Consider the following 15,163-nt stretch of genomic DNA (forward strand, 5'->3'; position numbering starts at 1 on the left):
CTCTCAGGCATGTGCCCTAGCCACTGAGCTATGCAATCTTCTGATATGAAGGGTGGAGGGAAGGCTCTCATATCACAGTCTCTCCTGTTCAAGCTGTTCCACTTTGCATAAATAAGCACTGAGGTGTAGGGGGCTGAATTTTCATCACCTGCATTCTAGGTGAGTGCCTCAACTACCAGACTATAGAATCTTCCATTCCCTGAAGCGTCTGAATATAAATTCAATTAAGGTGTGATGAGCATCTGGGTCAAAATCTCTCCTTGCATCAACCACCACTCTGAGTTCTTTCTGTGATACAAGGTTCAAGGAACAAATTCTCCATTCTCAATATGCATCTCAACAAGCAAATAATTAATTCCGCTCTAGCTTATATAAAGTAAGCTCAGGAATTGGATCCAAATCTGTAATAGTAATGATTTGATACAGGCTCAAGCTGCATTAGATTAGTGCTCCTCTTAAAAGAGAAGGCTAATTTATCCATGCTAAAAAATAAATAAATAACATGGAAGCACGCCCATGTACCCCACAGATGGACGCATACATGAGAGAAAATACAGCATCAACATCAAGAACATCTTGTTCACATAACGAGAATCACAATCTTCTGCTTCAGTGGCTCCAGAGATCGAGGAAACATGAGCACTTTTCCTCCATAAAACAATTTGTTGTGGCACTGTCAAAATAATCTACGGATCCAATCTCGGTTACAGGAAAAAACAAACATTAAGAGTTTTCCTCTTGAGAGCTGGCCTGAAGCCAGAATTTCTAAAAATCTCAGCCACAGACTAAGAGTCCACTTAACAACCCAATATAATCATCTCACAGGTGGCAACGTTTTCCATTTGTCAAGCAAAAAAAAGTTCCTTCATTAACAAAAGGGAAAATGTCCCTCTGTGAAGATTAAGGCATCCACAAAGTAATTTGGATGCATGTTCTGAGGAGTTTAGAAATTCTCAAAACTCAGGGTATGTCTACACTGCATTCCTCTTTTGAGAATGCAAATGCAGCTGAGCGAAATTGCAAATGAAGAGCAGATTTGAATTTCCCACGCTTCATTTGCATAATCGCATCCGGACGCTATTTCAAAAAAAGAAACGCAGTCTACACGTGGTTATTTTGAAAGAAAACCCTTCTTTTGAAATTAGCCTTAAGCTTCATTTTATAAGGAGTAAGGGTAATTTCAAAAGAAGGGTTTTCTTTCACAATAACCATGTCTAGACAGCGTTTCTTTTTTTGAAAATAGGGTATTTTGAAATAGCACCCGGATGCAATTATACAAATGAAGCACAGGAAATTCAACTCTGCGCTTCATTTGCAATTTTGCTCAGCTGCATTTGCATTCCTCTCTCGAAAGAGGAATGTAGTGTAGACATACCCTCAGATAATTGGTACTTAAAGAGAGTTTTATTTTCCTTTGGAGTCAGAATTAGTCTGTAAACATTGTTTTGACAGCTGCCTATAGAGTTTTAATTGGGTCCCTTGCATCTGGATTTTCCTGCAACAATCTGCAGTTTCCATTTTATTAAATGATCTTTTGCCTCTAGAAAAGAAGCTATTCCATCTACTTAACAGAGTTGCACAAAGTGATAGGGGAGGGTTCACTAATAAAACCAGAAGTTACACTTAACTCAGGCAGTGGCTGTGGTTAGTCATGTGGTGTTCTCAGCTTTGATAGGGGCTGCCTCCTTCCTTCCACCATCTTTGTAAAAGGAATGCAGAAAGTCTCATAACGGTGAGCAATCTGAGGGTAAAACCTGATCAGCTCAATGCAGAAGTCTACAATCAAAGGGGTCTTTCACCATACTCCTCCTGACACTTAACCATCAGTCTGCAGGAAAACACACAGCAGGGCAGAGGCCAAGCAAAAGCTCATGCCCTCTGGGGAAATGGTGAGAATATATCTGAGGGTATTTCTACATTGCATCTAGGAAGCATAGTCCCATGTGTGGGTAGTTCTACCCACACTAGCTATGATAGATCCAGTGGATTAAAAATATCAGGCATGGTGGCACAGATTAGCTACCTGAAGACAATCCCATCTAAGACCTTCAATACTCAAGACAGCTAGCTTGTGCTGCTGAAAGTGCCATATGCCTTTTCTTAGGACACTCGTACACGTACTCAGTCAGCGGTGGAAGCAAGGTGGTGCGCCACAGAGTTCTGCTCTGGCGAGAGCTGGCTGGCAGGCAGCACAGCTTGCAGTGCGCTCTCCCAGCCGGGCTCCTGCTGCAGGCTGTGCTGGTGACCCAACGCACACAGCCAGGTGAGACAGGCAGAGTACAAGGGCCAGCTGAGGGTGCTCCGTAGGGGAGGCGTGCGCACTCCCAGCCGGGCTACTGGTGCATCTGCACCTGTCCTGCTGCCCCCTCAGTGGATGCCAGGCAGCGCACGTGCTCTCCATAGCATGAGCACTTGCCAACGGCTCCTGGGAAGAAGCCAAGGGAAAGGGAATGGCAGGCCAAAGGGCCTCTCGCACGCTGCCAGTTTCTCTGCAGCAGTGACCCCACACAGCCTTCCGCTGTGGCAGCAAACGGGCATTGGGGCAGGGACCCATCCACCAGCCACGTAAGGTAACCTGGCCCCAAAGCGCTTTCCCCACATTTGCTCCCCAATCCCAGTCACCTGCCCTGACTCCTGCACTCCCTACTCCCTGCCCTGAGCCTCTCCCCATATTCCCAGCCCTATGTCCTGACTCCTGCACCCTCCATACCCCCAATCCTCTGCCCTGAGCCCCTCACACTCCACCTCCACACTTAAATTTCTTACAGGTACTGTGATATTGCAGCCTCACCCCCAGCCCTGAGCCCCTCCCCTCCATGGGAGTTGGGTTGTGATAGGAAAGTACCTGTAAAAAATATAAATTACTTTCATCCTGGCCTAAGCTAAGCATTATCCCTCCACTTGCAGCGTAGCCTGTACTTCCAAACCATAGCAGCCCAATTCAAACAAAGGTGCTGGGGTGGCTTATTAAGTTATCTTAGCCTGAAAGGCTGACTTCAACATTTTGACATCATTGACTGAACCAGGCCAAGGGCCCTGCTGAAGGCCTCGTGGACCTACCACACTCTGCCCTAGGAAAGAGCAGTAGAAGTGAATCCTCCAAGCTGGCTAGAGAAGCTAGTGGGAAGCAGCTAATCTGTGACTAGCAAGCTCCTGTAAAAAGAAGCTTCTGGACAGAGCAGTTCAGTTGTTGTCTGGAGCTGGAGGAGCAAGGATGATAATCTTGGCTGGACTGATTAGTGCTGGTTGGAGTCAGACTGCAAGGAATGTACTGGAGAAGGGGCTCAGGGAAATACAGTCGCAAACAGTTAAAGGGAAGTAAGAAGGGGCTGCTACTTATTGGTTATTTCAGTGGTGGGCAGTTCACCAGGGTTAGCCCCTGGCTGGCTGGCGTTGCTATATTTACCTGCACAGCCACAAGTGCACAGCCACCAAGGAGGGTTTCAAATGCAGCCTAGCGGATTAGCACAGCCCACAGTGCCCACAAGTGGTAGCATGTGTTTCTACTATAGGTTGCACCTCCAAAAATAGCACTTTCTGCTCCGACAACATCCATGATCCTACTGGACCTTGGATGCTCCTGGACCAGAGAGCCCAGGAGCCTAATGACAGGATGCCAGCTGGGGCTGGGGGCAGCAGGACTGGCAGCCCGGCCAGGGCAGTGCAGGGCTGGAGCCCCACATCAGCCTGCAGAAGCCCCCAGCAGGCCGGGCTGGTGCCAGAACCCTGTGACAGCCCAGCCATCTGGGGAGCTGACAGCATCTGGGCAAGCAGCCTGGCTGAGCTAGAGTGGGGGGGAAGCAGGCCTGTTGTGGAGAGGGGTACAGGTCCACCCACTATCAGCACAATTGCAGTGGCTAAAACCCCACGCAAGAGAGTACCCTGGAGATTGGCTGACAACCCAGAAGATTAGCAGCAATTGCTGACCTCTGTTACCCATGGAAGCGTAACTGACCCACAAACAGTGTCCCAGCTGGGGCACCAGGTGAAGAGTCTCTGAGCTGCATATCAGAGCAGGGAACACCCCTTGAGCAAGAGTCACTTGGACAGCTAGCCCAGAAGGGGCAATAACTAGGGTCCTGTGCTCGGTGCTGTTGGACTGATTGGGGACCTGAGCCTCAGGACGATACTGTTGAAAGTACTGCCAACAAGGGTCCTATCATAGGCCCTATTGGGCCATTTACCCCAGAAGGGGGCTGCTTTGTGTCTATTTCACATACAGACTGTGTGTGACTTGGCTGGGGAGCTGAGTCACTGCAGAACCTGCCAGAGAGTGACTGCATGCAGCAATGCAGAGGGGGTGCAGGTGCAGAGACCTACCAATGGGCAGGGCTGCCTGTGTGAGGTGAGTGTACATGGGATGTGTCCCCGGCGTTAATACATCTACAAAGGGTTACACCTGTGGAAGGAACAATTTTCTCATGGTGGGGGGGCAGGGAGGTCACTAGAACCCTGCATAGGAGTAATCATATTAATGGGTAGATAGTCCTTTATAGGTTTGGGCCTCCAAACTGCCACATTTTGGGGGCTGATTGGATTGCAGGAGACTTTCGCTTACCCGGAATGACCTATGCAGGCCCCAGACTCTGTACCGACAAATTTCTCGCCATTAAGTAGTCTACAAAGAAATTGCCCACTGCAAACCATGAAAGTAGCAACAGTGTTGTGGGGACCACTGATCCCCTGTGACCTCTGTGAAATTTAAGAAGCCCAATATGTGATGTCACCAGGGGAACACGTGTGTGCAGAGTCAAAACAGAAGGTAAGCCAAGTCATTTCCCAGATGAGGGCAAATCTTTGGGAGATGATGTGCTTTCCATCAGATTTCAGCTACAGCTGACTGGGAAACTGAATAATTTAACACTTCGGTGAACAGTGGTGGGGGAAAGGCCTACCATTTTTATATGACTTTTTTTCTCCCATATGTCTACACTGCAGAGGGTTTGGGGTTTTTTTCAAATGGCCATTTTTAGGGGAAAACTACACTAACATCCACCCTGCTATTGCGTTCTTTTGACAGAAAGTCAAAAGAACAAAGGGTTTTTTCTGACAGCGGTAAACCTCTTTCTACGATGAAGAAGCCTTTTTCCGAAAAAGCTTTTTCAGAAAAAGGCCTGTGTGGACACAGAAGAGAGTGTTTTTTCAAAAGAAGAGGCCTCCAGGAAAAAGCACAGGTGCCCTGGTGGCCACTCCATCCACAGTATTCACAACCAAAATGCGAGATAGCGTCCTATCAATGTGGATGCTATCTTTCAAAAAAGCACATCGCTTTTTTGTTGCACTTTTGCTGTTTAGACGCTCTCTTTTGAAAAGTTTTTCCAGAAGATCTTTTCTGGAAAACCTTCTTCCGAAAGAAGCTTGAATTCTAGACATAGCCCCATTTTACAATTAGTTTTAGTTTCAGCTCAAGTTGGTCTATAAACTATTGATCAGAGAGCTCAAAGTATCCAAGTGATAATCATTCTGATATCTAGCACCTAGTCCTGGAGTAAGGCCCCACTGAGTTTAGCGCTGTGCCAAAAAGATGGTCCCTGCTCCCATAGAGCTTACACTCTAAAAACAACAGATGAATACAGACAGGCTGATGAGGTATAAGGAAACATTAATATTTATACCTGGAGTTCAAAGAAAGGTCATTGTATAGTGCTTAGCAGAATGGGCCAAACAGTGAAAGTCCCTGCCCCAAAATACAGATAAAGCTAACAGTTCAAATCAGGGTGATGCTAAAAATCCCTGACACCAACCATCATACTTTTTTTCCCTTCAAACTTTGCAAGAACATTCCCCATTATCTTGAGGGTAAATCTACAAAGTTTGAGGCCAAACCTATTTTCTAGCTTAAAGTTATGATGAGGCAAAAATAGGACTAGGTTAATGAAGGTCAGTTGTAACTTTAATATAGAGATACCACTGTCTTACACATGCATGCATAGATTCAAAGGCCAAATGGAAACATTTTGCTCTTTTAGTCTGACATGTATACTCAAACCATAGAAGTTGAGTATATGTTTACACACTGTAATGTGTTTAATTACTCTGTAAATTTTACACACTGTAATGTTCTTGCTAGCCAAAATATAGTTTAAAGGTGCTGTTACCCCTTCTGACGTCAGCAGTTAGCCAACATTCAGGTCTTGCAGGTTGTTTCCTTTAGAAGGGGATGATGGAGTCAGGTATTTCTATGCTCCAGCCCTGCTCATTTAGGAAGAATGTACAAAGACCTATTCCCTTGAACACAAAAGGAATCAATCAACAAGAGACAGTTTCTTTGCTCACAGATTCAGACTTCTTCTAAGCCAACACTCAGCCCAAAAGACAGTCACATGACAAGTGCTTCCCTGGCTGTTTCTATTGCTTCCTTGTGTGTGATTCTGTGGTGTTATTATTTCTCTCTCCCATGCATCGGTCCATCCAACAATACCCAGTTCTCTCCATTTGCACTCAGATTGGATGAAATCCCTCTGCCCACATCATTCAAATTCCTAACTAGATTTGCGTGAACCCTATTTTTGGGTGGTGGCTTCTATTGTTTCAGCTGTCTACTTCACAAAGGGGCTTAATTATGTTTTACACTTATCCTGAATGGGGAGCAGCTGTGACACCTGCCACCGTCAACAGGGTTTCTCCATAAATAATTGAATCAATGATATCATTGATGGCTTAGCTATTAGCAGGGCCATGCCAATTTCACAGCCATGAAATCTGGTCTCCCCACGAAATCTGATCTCTATCCTTCAGAACTGGGCAGCTGGAAAGCAGCGACTGCTGGCCAGGCACCCAGCTCTGATGGCAACCCAGAGGATAGCATACAGGCCCACCAATGGGAGGGTGGGACAAAGCAGGCAGTTCCCCAGGAGTCCCAGAAATTCAAAGGGACCTGAAACCCTGGCCTTTTAAATCACCATAGGAATACCAGCTACACGGCCCTGCCCCATCCACCTAAGGCCCTGGACCTTCTGGGAGTGCAGAAATAGTCTTCTACACCTTGTCCAGTGGCCCATGGAAGCTGTCAGCTCCTCTGATGGCATGGTATAAAAGCAGCATATTACTACCCTTACTTCTGCATTGCTGTTGGAAGTGACATTGCCTTCAGAGCTGTGTGCCTGGCCAACAGCCACATCCCTCTGGCCACCTAGCTCTGAAGGTAGTGCAGAAGTAAGGGTGGCAATACTACAGCCCTTCCCCTAATAGTTCTGGTTGGGACCCCCAGTCTGAGAAAAGCTGAGTCTTGAGGACTTTAGATGTTTATATTTTTCTGTTTAAAAAAAAATATAGGTATGGTTGTTAAAACACCGTGACATTCTAGCCATGTTTTAAATGCTATGCTGGTGACTTTTACAAAAATAGACCAGAAATTGAGTAGGGCCCTAGCTATTGGGCTCCAACTTCGCAATCCATTTCATGCAGGCAGATCACCGAGCCCAATCAGAGCAATACTGCAGCCAATAGGAGTCTCCCATGCAAACCTGTTTGGAGTCTTAATCACAATGCTTCAGTGTAATTCAATACAACTAATATAACATAACACTATCCATGTAAACCATTTCTTACAGAATTGTTCTGGGGGTGATATTTTGTTTGTTTGTTTTTGTTTACACCACCAACCTGTGAGTATTAAGGATGGCTAGCTGTCCTTAATTGACTAGCTGTCCTTAATTCAACACACTAGTACTAAAGTCTCAGTGGTCCAATATTAATTTTACTAAGAATTTGAATCCCACAGGCTGTATTTGTATAATTTGATGAGAAATTAACTACCTTCATGCCCCTTTACATTGTCAGGATATCTGGTGCTGCTTCTTTTCCCCCTTATGTTAATCAATATGTCAGCAAGAACATAAGGCTATTCAGAGGTACAGTACACCCAAACTAAGGTCACTTCCTCTACCCAGTGCACTTTATCTTAAAGGTAGAATCTGCTAACAAAAAACATTACTCCTCAAAAAATGAAGAGTAACGTTAGTTTGAACCAAGGGCTTTGTCTTGAACTAACATGTCCCAGCGCACACTTCCTGGTTCAAATCAGCTGTGATTTGAACTAGCGCGCTGGCGAGATCATGTTAATGAAGCGCAGGATATTTAAATCCCTGCTTCATTAACTACTTCGGTTGCCTACATTTGCATCCCTAATCCGAACAAGGGAACAAATGTAGACGTACCTTCAGATATTTCGCAATATAAATTAACAGTAAAGTTAAACTTGTTGGTATTTTGTGGTAGAATGAAGCATTTTTGTCAAACCCAGAGCCTGATAAAATAATACTAGAGGATTAAAAAAAAGTAAATAAGCCACAATGGACATACTGACCACAAACTAACATTTTTACACCAAGAAGCTTTCATAAAGAGAACAGAGTCATAAAAGTGCTTTGTACAGAGAAGATCAAATATCATTGTTTTCTATTAACATAACTTTTTTTCCCAATGGAACACAGCAAATGCCTCATAATGCAGCTTTATTAGGATAATTAGGAAAAGATTGTTCAGCTTGAGTTCACCCCATAAGCTCCCTGGCAAACTGCTGCCTTCATGTTATTCAGGTTTTCCCCTCTGAATACCTTTGTCATAAGGAAGAAATTTAAAAGTTTCACATTTATGACTCAAGAGTTTAGCCCAGCCCATGGTGATCCTAACCAGCAACCCGTGGAATTTAGAAGAAGGACTCTTTCTAAAAATTAAACCAATCACAACTTAAATGATTAATAAAGAACTTTTAACATGAGACTTTTACTAAAGTAATGTATAGATAGACCCTTTCGTTTGGTTTTTCGGTGCTAGTTATGGGGAGGAGTCATTAAGGGAAAATCTGCCCATCTGGAATTTTTGGGGGTGTAACATGACCAGAAACAGAATTTACATGACAGATGACAGACATAAGAGGGCACTTGTGAGAGAGTATTACCAGACATCTGACTAGAAATGTGGAATTCTTACCTTGTCTTGAGATTGCAGTGGACATGCTTTTGAAGTCCACAGAGGTAATTCTAAGGTCATGACCAATTAGGCAGGCTAGAAGAAGGCATTGTTTGACCAGTCAGGAGCATCCACCACCACCTGGCACTCTGTACTTTAATTCTGTTATGAACCATTTTTGGTTTTCCCTTTCGGGCCCCAACTCAGCAAGCCTTCTTTCTTCAACAAAGCACTGAAGCATATCCTTATGCTTTGTTCATGTAAATAAGACTTAAGCATTTGCTTAACTTTCAGCATAGGTTTAAATTCTCTGTTGACCCTGGTCTTTGGTTAGGATCTGCTGTTTCCATCAGTTTATCTTAACCACATGGAAAAAACAGATCGTACTCTAGGTAAACACCTGCTCCGTTTACAAAGCCACTTGTTTCATTTCCTCTTTGATCAATACAGTTCTGAAATGGCTGGCTTTAATTTGATATCTGACATTGTTTCTGAGCCGCTGGAGCAAAAAAGGTGACAGTTCTTTTGAACAGGAGGTAAGAGTATCTGGTCTCGGGAAAGCCAAAATACAATAAAAACACTGAGTGCTTTTCACCTACAAGCCTCAATGCATTTTACTATAGTTAGTACATATGTTTAAAGTCCTGCACATATCCGCTTCTGTAGCCACAAAAATCAGTCGCAGATATCCACATTCACATCCACAACTGCAGATGCAGATATCTGTGGATATAAAGCAAATAGCTGCAAATTTGCAGTGTTGTAGATACAAAATTTGTATCCACATCTGTCCCCAGATCCACAAAAGTGAGTCATGGGTATCCACATCCACATCTGTGGATATAAAGTGGATATCGGCAGATTTGAAGGGCTCTGCCTATGTTTCTAATGGGTTAACTCAGAGAGACTAATACCATTGATCAATATCACATAGCAAGTCACCAGGAACATTGGGAATAGAATCTAGGTTTCTGAGCCCAAATCCCCTGTTCAGTCCACTACCAAAAAACATGTGCCCAAATTCTTATGTCAATTACAGTGTTGTAAACCAAGAAACTGTACTGAATTCAGTGGAATTGCTTTGGGTTTACATCTGTGTAATTTTGATCAGAATCAGGCCCTCTCTCTCTCTTGGCATGCTCCACCCCTCGTTCTAATTGGTCAGACTAGACCAGACTGAAATAGATGTGTTCACAAAGTAAAGCCTGTGGAAGATATAATCTGCTTGGATGAAAAAAAACCAGAAAGATATACAAATACAACAATCTAACCTAAACTTTGATCTCGGTTGATCTGATAAGTCCTGGCACAAGGCCTTCAAAAACTACTGAACTTACTGAACTCTTAGAGAAGTCTCCTGAATAAGGGATGTAAACATGTGTTTTATGTGTCTGTTTGAATTTTATAGTCATTGCCTCATTCGTGTGATAAGTGCAAACAAATATGCTGGCTCTTTGCATTTTGGATTAAATTCAGTGGCGATGTTCCACTTCTGTAAGGTAATTACAAATCCAAAAAGTTATGTTGTTTATAATGTAAATGTCCATTTCCCCCATCAATTTCATCAGAGAGTTTGCCCGCTTTTGCTCAGATTACAATAATGTTTTACAACTACAAAAAAAAAAAAAAAGCCCAGCTCTTTCTAGTATTACTATTAATGCCACTCTACTGATAAGATTTAGGTGAGAATGCTGCATGAGCCTTTGTGTCTTGTATCTCCTCCCTATTGCAACAGTCTGATACCCTTTGTCTTCTACCAAACTGAAAAAATAGTCAAACCCTAGAAGAGCATTTCTGCTGGCCAATGCAAAATGTGAAATGAACACCCTTTGCAGGACTGGGTAAGCATTTGCATACCCATTGTCAGTGTTTGGCTTTGCATCGCTTCCAAAGTTTGTCAGAAAAACCTCCATCATTTCAGAAGATTTTACATTAGCCGAAGATTTTGCTTGAGCTGAAAGTCTTCTGTGCCATTCACAAGTGTTTTAATGATTGTGAATAGGCCTTTCTATCAAGCAGAAAGGCAAATGGCTGGAAGAAAAATCTATACCTTTCTTTTAGAGAGAATTTATTTCACTAGAGTCTATGTTGGATTTTTTAGGGTACGGCTAGATTGTGGGGGATTTTAGGGATACTGGAGGTATCCCAAAAAAACTTCGCCACACCCAAAGAATGTGTTTGCTTTTCTGCTTTTTTTTGCGGAATGCCCTTTCGGATGCCCTTGTATTCCTCATTCTACAAGGAAGAAGGGGGCTTTTGAAAGAGGAGTTTTTCCAACATTTGGCCCAGTCTAGACAGGCCAAATGTTGGAAAAGCTTCTTCCAACAAAAGAATCGGAAAAAAGATATGCAAAATGCGCTCCGCATTTTGCATACCTTTCTCTGACACAAACTTGTAGTCTAGCCATACCAATAGAGTCTACTGACTCCCTGCAAGCTAGACAGGCCTTCACAAGCATCCTGCCATCCAGTGGCCTGCTTAGGAGTGACCTGAAGGAACTATATAACTCAAGGAAAGAACTTCAGCTATCATTAGACTTCCTTACTATAGAGATCTCAATAATCTACTCTTAAAACTTTCAGTTTGTTTTCCCTGTTTATCTAAATCAATCATTTAAAGGCCTCATTGAGGTGGCTTTTAACTAAAGATGGAGCAAAGTTATACTCAGAACCTTAGGGGTAATTAAGAGGTAGAAATGGTGGCACCTTGAAGATGGGAGATGATCTTTAGTGCAATTTTGTATTGCATGTATTGACATCATAACATGGTGAATGGAAGGGAACTGAAATGCACTGGTGTACAAGAACTCTATTTGAGACCCTCCTTGGCAAGCTACCAAGCAAAGGGAAACAAACAGCATGGGGAAAACCACATTGGCTGGCCAATCCCAGTGCTCTGCTACACTAAAGTAGTCATGAAAAGCTGTTCCCAACCAAATATATGTGGCCTAAGGCCTTAATCTATATAACAGGTGCTTAATCCTGGCTTTTTCCCTGTTCTGGGAGCTATTCTGGCATAGAATATGCAGGCAATGTCTCTTTAGGGCTTGAGTATCTTTTTCTGTCTCCATTCCCAGCTCCCGGATCCAGCTATTTGGTCTAGTTCAATGACCGTACTCCAACCAGACCCACGAGACTCTAGCATTATTCCTATAGTAGCACAAATTGTTGCTGCTTAGGCTTTATAAGCATGTTTCCCTGTCAAATATAGGAATTCAGCAGCTGCTGAAGACTTCCCGTTTCTTCCCAGTTGCCCTGCCTGGAGCCAAGAAGCCTCTGTCTTACAGAGCTGTCCCTAGAGACATGAACAAGATGGGGGCTCATGCCTATGGCATTCCTGCTATAGTAATACACTCAGAATGGTTTAGGTTGTGCTAACACTTTTGGGCTTTTTAGCTAGAAGAGGATGCTCACCTGGGGACAGAGAAGCCTCATTAGCATGGGTGGTGAGAGCTCACAGGAAATGGTAGATACGCTGTAGGAGGCTTCTGGTGGCTAGACCCCCTCCACAATTAACTCACTTCCTCTAAAATATCAACCTTGTACATGCTCCTAGTCTATCTTATGGAAAGAAACTGGCCATTCGCTTGAAATTCTTTCTTATGCCAAGTTCCCCAAGTGTCCACCACTCGACTTTCTCATTAGCCAAATGATATCAACCTGGCTGCAAGAAGGATGGGGAAAGAATGACAAACTCACTATGCATGTCAGAGGAAGATAGTACTATCTCAAACCCAATAGCGAACACAGTCCCAAAATGTAGCACTTCCCCACTGCAAATCTGAGAATCATGTTTGCGGATTAGATGAAGATATACATTTTGTATCCATGCAGGGCAGTCCTCATAGATGCAGTGGCCTTCACATGGTTTATTTTCTGCAGGACAGGGGAACAGGTGTGGAAATATGCAAAATGTACTAATTTTTCTAAGTTTTGAAACCTGGAAGTGGAATTATTCACCTAAGAAACAGTGCTGCAGCATTTGCTACTCTGTTATCTGCTGCACTAGGCACCCAATCTTACTGTCTTTACTATAAGTCCCCATTTAGCTGGTCACCTCTTAGCCAGGACCACAGTGACGTGACTTATGCCAGGCCTGCAGGTGCAGCACTGACAATTTCATGATTAGATTTTATGCTCCCTTTATATGAAAGCAAACAGTCTCACAGGTAATTCATTGCCAGCAACGTAACAAGGCTCATTTTCAGTTATAAGGCATACACCGCTTTATTACCAGGTACTCAGGTAAGACAGTTAAAATGACTTACAGCAGCAACAAATTTCATTACATGAATTTATTATATGATGTAAGGAAAAAATAGCAGTTAAGTCTACAACCCCTTAGGCATAAATTTTTTCTTGAGCTCCTTCGCATCATTACCTTAGATAAGTCTCAGAGGGTTAGACATGAAAGTCTGTGTCTGCAAAAACAACTAGGAGTCCTTTGGCACCTTAGAGACTAACAGATTTATTAGGGCATAAGCTTGCGTGAGTTTTACACATATACCCTAATAAATCTGCTAGTCTCTAAGGTGCCACAGGACGCCTTGTTCTTTTTACTTTAGACAAGATACTTTTAAAGATAGAGGAATGACAACTGGCTTATTTAGTTACCTGGAACAACAGAAATCCTCTTGCCAAGAAAAGCTGAGTTAGAATTTTTCTTCAATGTTTCTTGTCTAGAATTTAAGTATTATGTAAAGGAAGAGATCTGCCTGTTACAAAAGTAACCAGACTAATGCACTGCTGTGCCCTATAAACTACCACGACAAATGTATTTACTTGGAAACCTAACTGGCCCTTCCGTACCTAAAAGTGCCACAAGGATTTCATAAGGGAGACTTGTCAAGAGAGATGGCAGGAAAACAAAGTCGACTTCATGAAAAATGTCAAGGTTTTGCCAGTTCTGTTTTGTCCTACATCAGAACAAAGTTGAGACCTGTAGTCATTTTTTTGAAAAACAGAAACCCACCCTCTCCAAAATAGTCAAAAGCTCAGACTCTGGTGTTGACATTCCTGCTTTGCCTGATCACGTCCTCCTAATCAATTACATAGCTCATCAGAGACTCCCGTTATCTTAAGGAACAATTTTTGGTATTTATTACAAACCTGTATATTTGGAGCAACTGCTATGTATTGTTACACTATGAGCTATTTCTTTCATTGGGAGCTCCGATAAAATGTTGCAAATACTCTGGGAGCTGATAAAAGGCCAAAAAGCAGGTTTTTTTGTTTTGACAGTGGATCATGATGTATACAAATATCAGTACATGCTGATGATGTGGATATGTGGGAATCCACTAGATGAAGTAATCCCTGTGAGATAGGGAGGCTATCACTGGGTAAGGGTCTCCATCTGAAATCTTTTCTTCACCCATTTGTTGAGACATTTGAAATCTCATATGGCTCTGCCACAGACATATACACACACCCTCCTATATCCTTCTGGACAATGAAGAATATTGAATTTAGCCCAAAGCACCTTACTTATGAGGGAATCATTCTATTCCTTCTCTATCCTGGAGATGTGAGATCTCATTCAGCACCAGCTTATGTTTGATAGGGTTGCTCAAGGTGGGTGACTGGATGAAGATGGAACGGTGGAAAGTGGGGGGGAGTCCTTGGTTAAAGGGAGTAACTGAAATTCACTACTTGGGGGAAAGTGATCAAGAAACAATAGAAACATGACCAAATGAAAAAGATAAATATGCAAGGGATAAAATATATATGACAAAATCAGAAAGGCTAAGTGTGATGGGGTGGATTAGTTTGAGAAGCCCTCAGCTGGAGGCCTTGTGGCCCTGCTGCAAATCATTCAAGTAAAAAACAGAGGCGAAGCCCTCCAGGCAGTCTAAAATGGCTGTAGAGGAAGCGGCCAGTCAGGAGCCAGAAGGACTAAGCAGTAGCAAGAGTGCAGTCTGTTACTGCCTGGAGCTGAAAGAGAGAGCACTGGTAGACAGCAGGACCATGGACAGCTCAGTGCAGGCAGGTCTGAGTCCAGGGAAAGCTACTAAAAACCAGAGGCCCTAAGGCCTGGACTATAGTTTAAGTTGAATTTAGCTGTATTAGGTGACTTTTCTAAACAATGAGTCCACACCACCCAGCCAATTCTGTCAACTTTAAGGGCTATTAAAGTCAGTTTTGGGACTCTTGCTTTTCATGTGGAGTAAAGCTACATTTGACCTTGCATGATCAACTTTACAGAAGTGCAGACACAGTGCTGTGAGAGTCAACATTCTTGACCTCTTGGA

At 43.2% G+C, this 15,163-nt stretch overlaps 1 long non-coding RNA gene across 1 annotated transcript in view; it reads right to left on the reverse strand.

The window, feature by feature from the left end:
- The window catches only part of LOC142829857 (uncharacterized), an 82,510-nt gene extending 73,327 nt beyond the window's left edge, over window positions 1-9,183 (reverse strand). Inside the window, exon 1 of the long non-coding RNA XR_012904730.1 lies at window positions 8,935-9,183. This is a non-coding gene — a long non-coding RNA (uncharacterized LOC142829857). The remainder of the gene's footprint in view (window positions 1-8,934) is intronic.
- Window positions 9,184-15,163: the final 5,980 nt, after the last annotated feature.

The sequence above is a fragment of the Pelodiscus sinensis genome, chromosome 1 (assembly GCF_049634645.1).
Source record: "Pelodiscus sinensis isolate JC-2024 chromosome 1, ASM4963464v1, whole genome shotgun sequence".
In the NCBI taxonomy this organism is placed as follows: Eukaryota; Metazoa; Chordata; order Testudines; family Trionychidae; genus Pelodiscus; species Pelodiscus sinensis.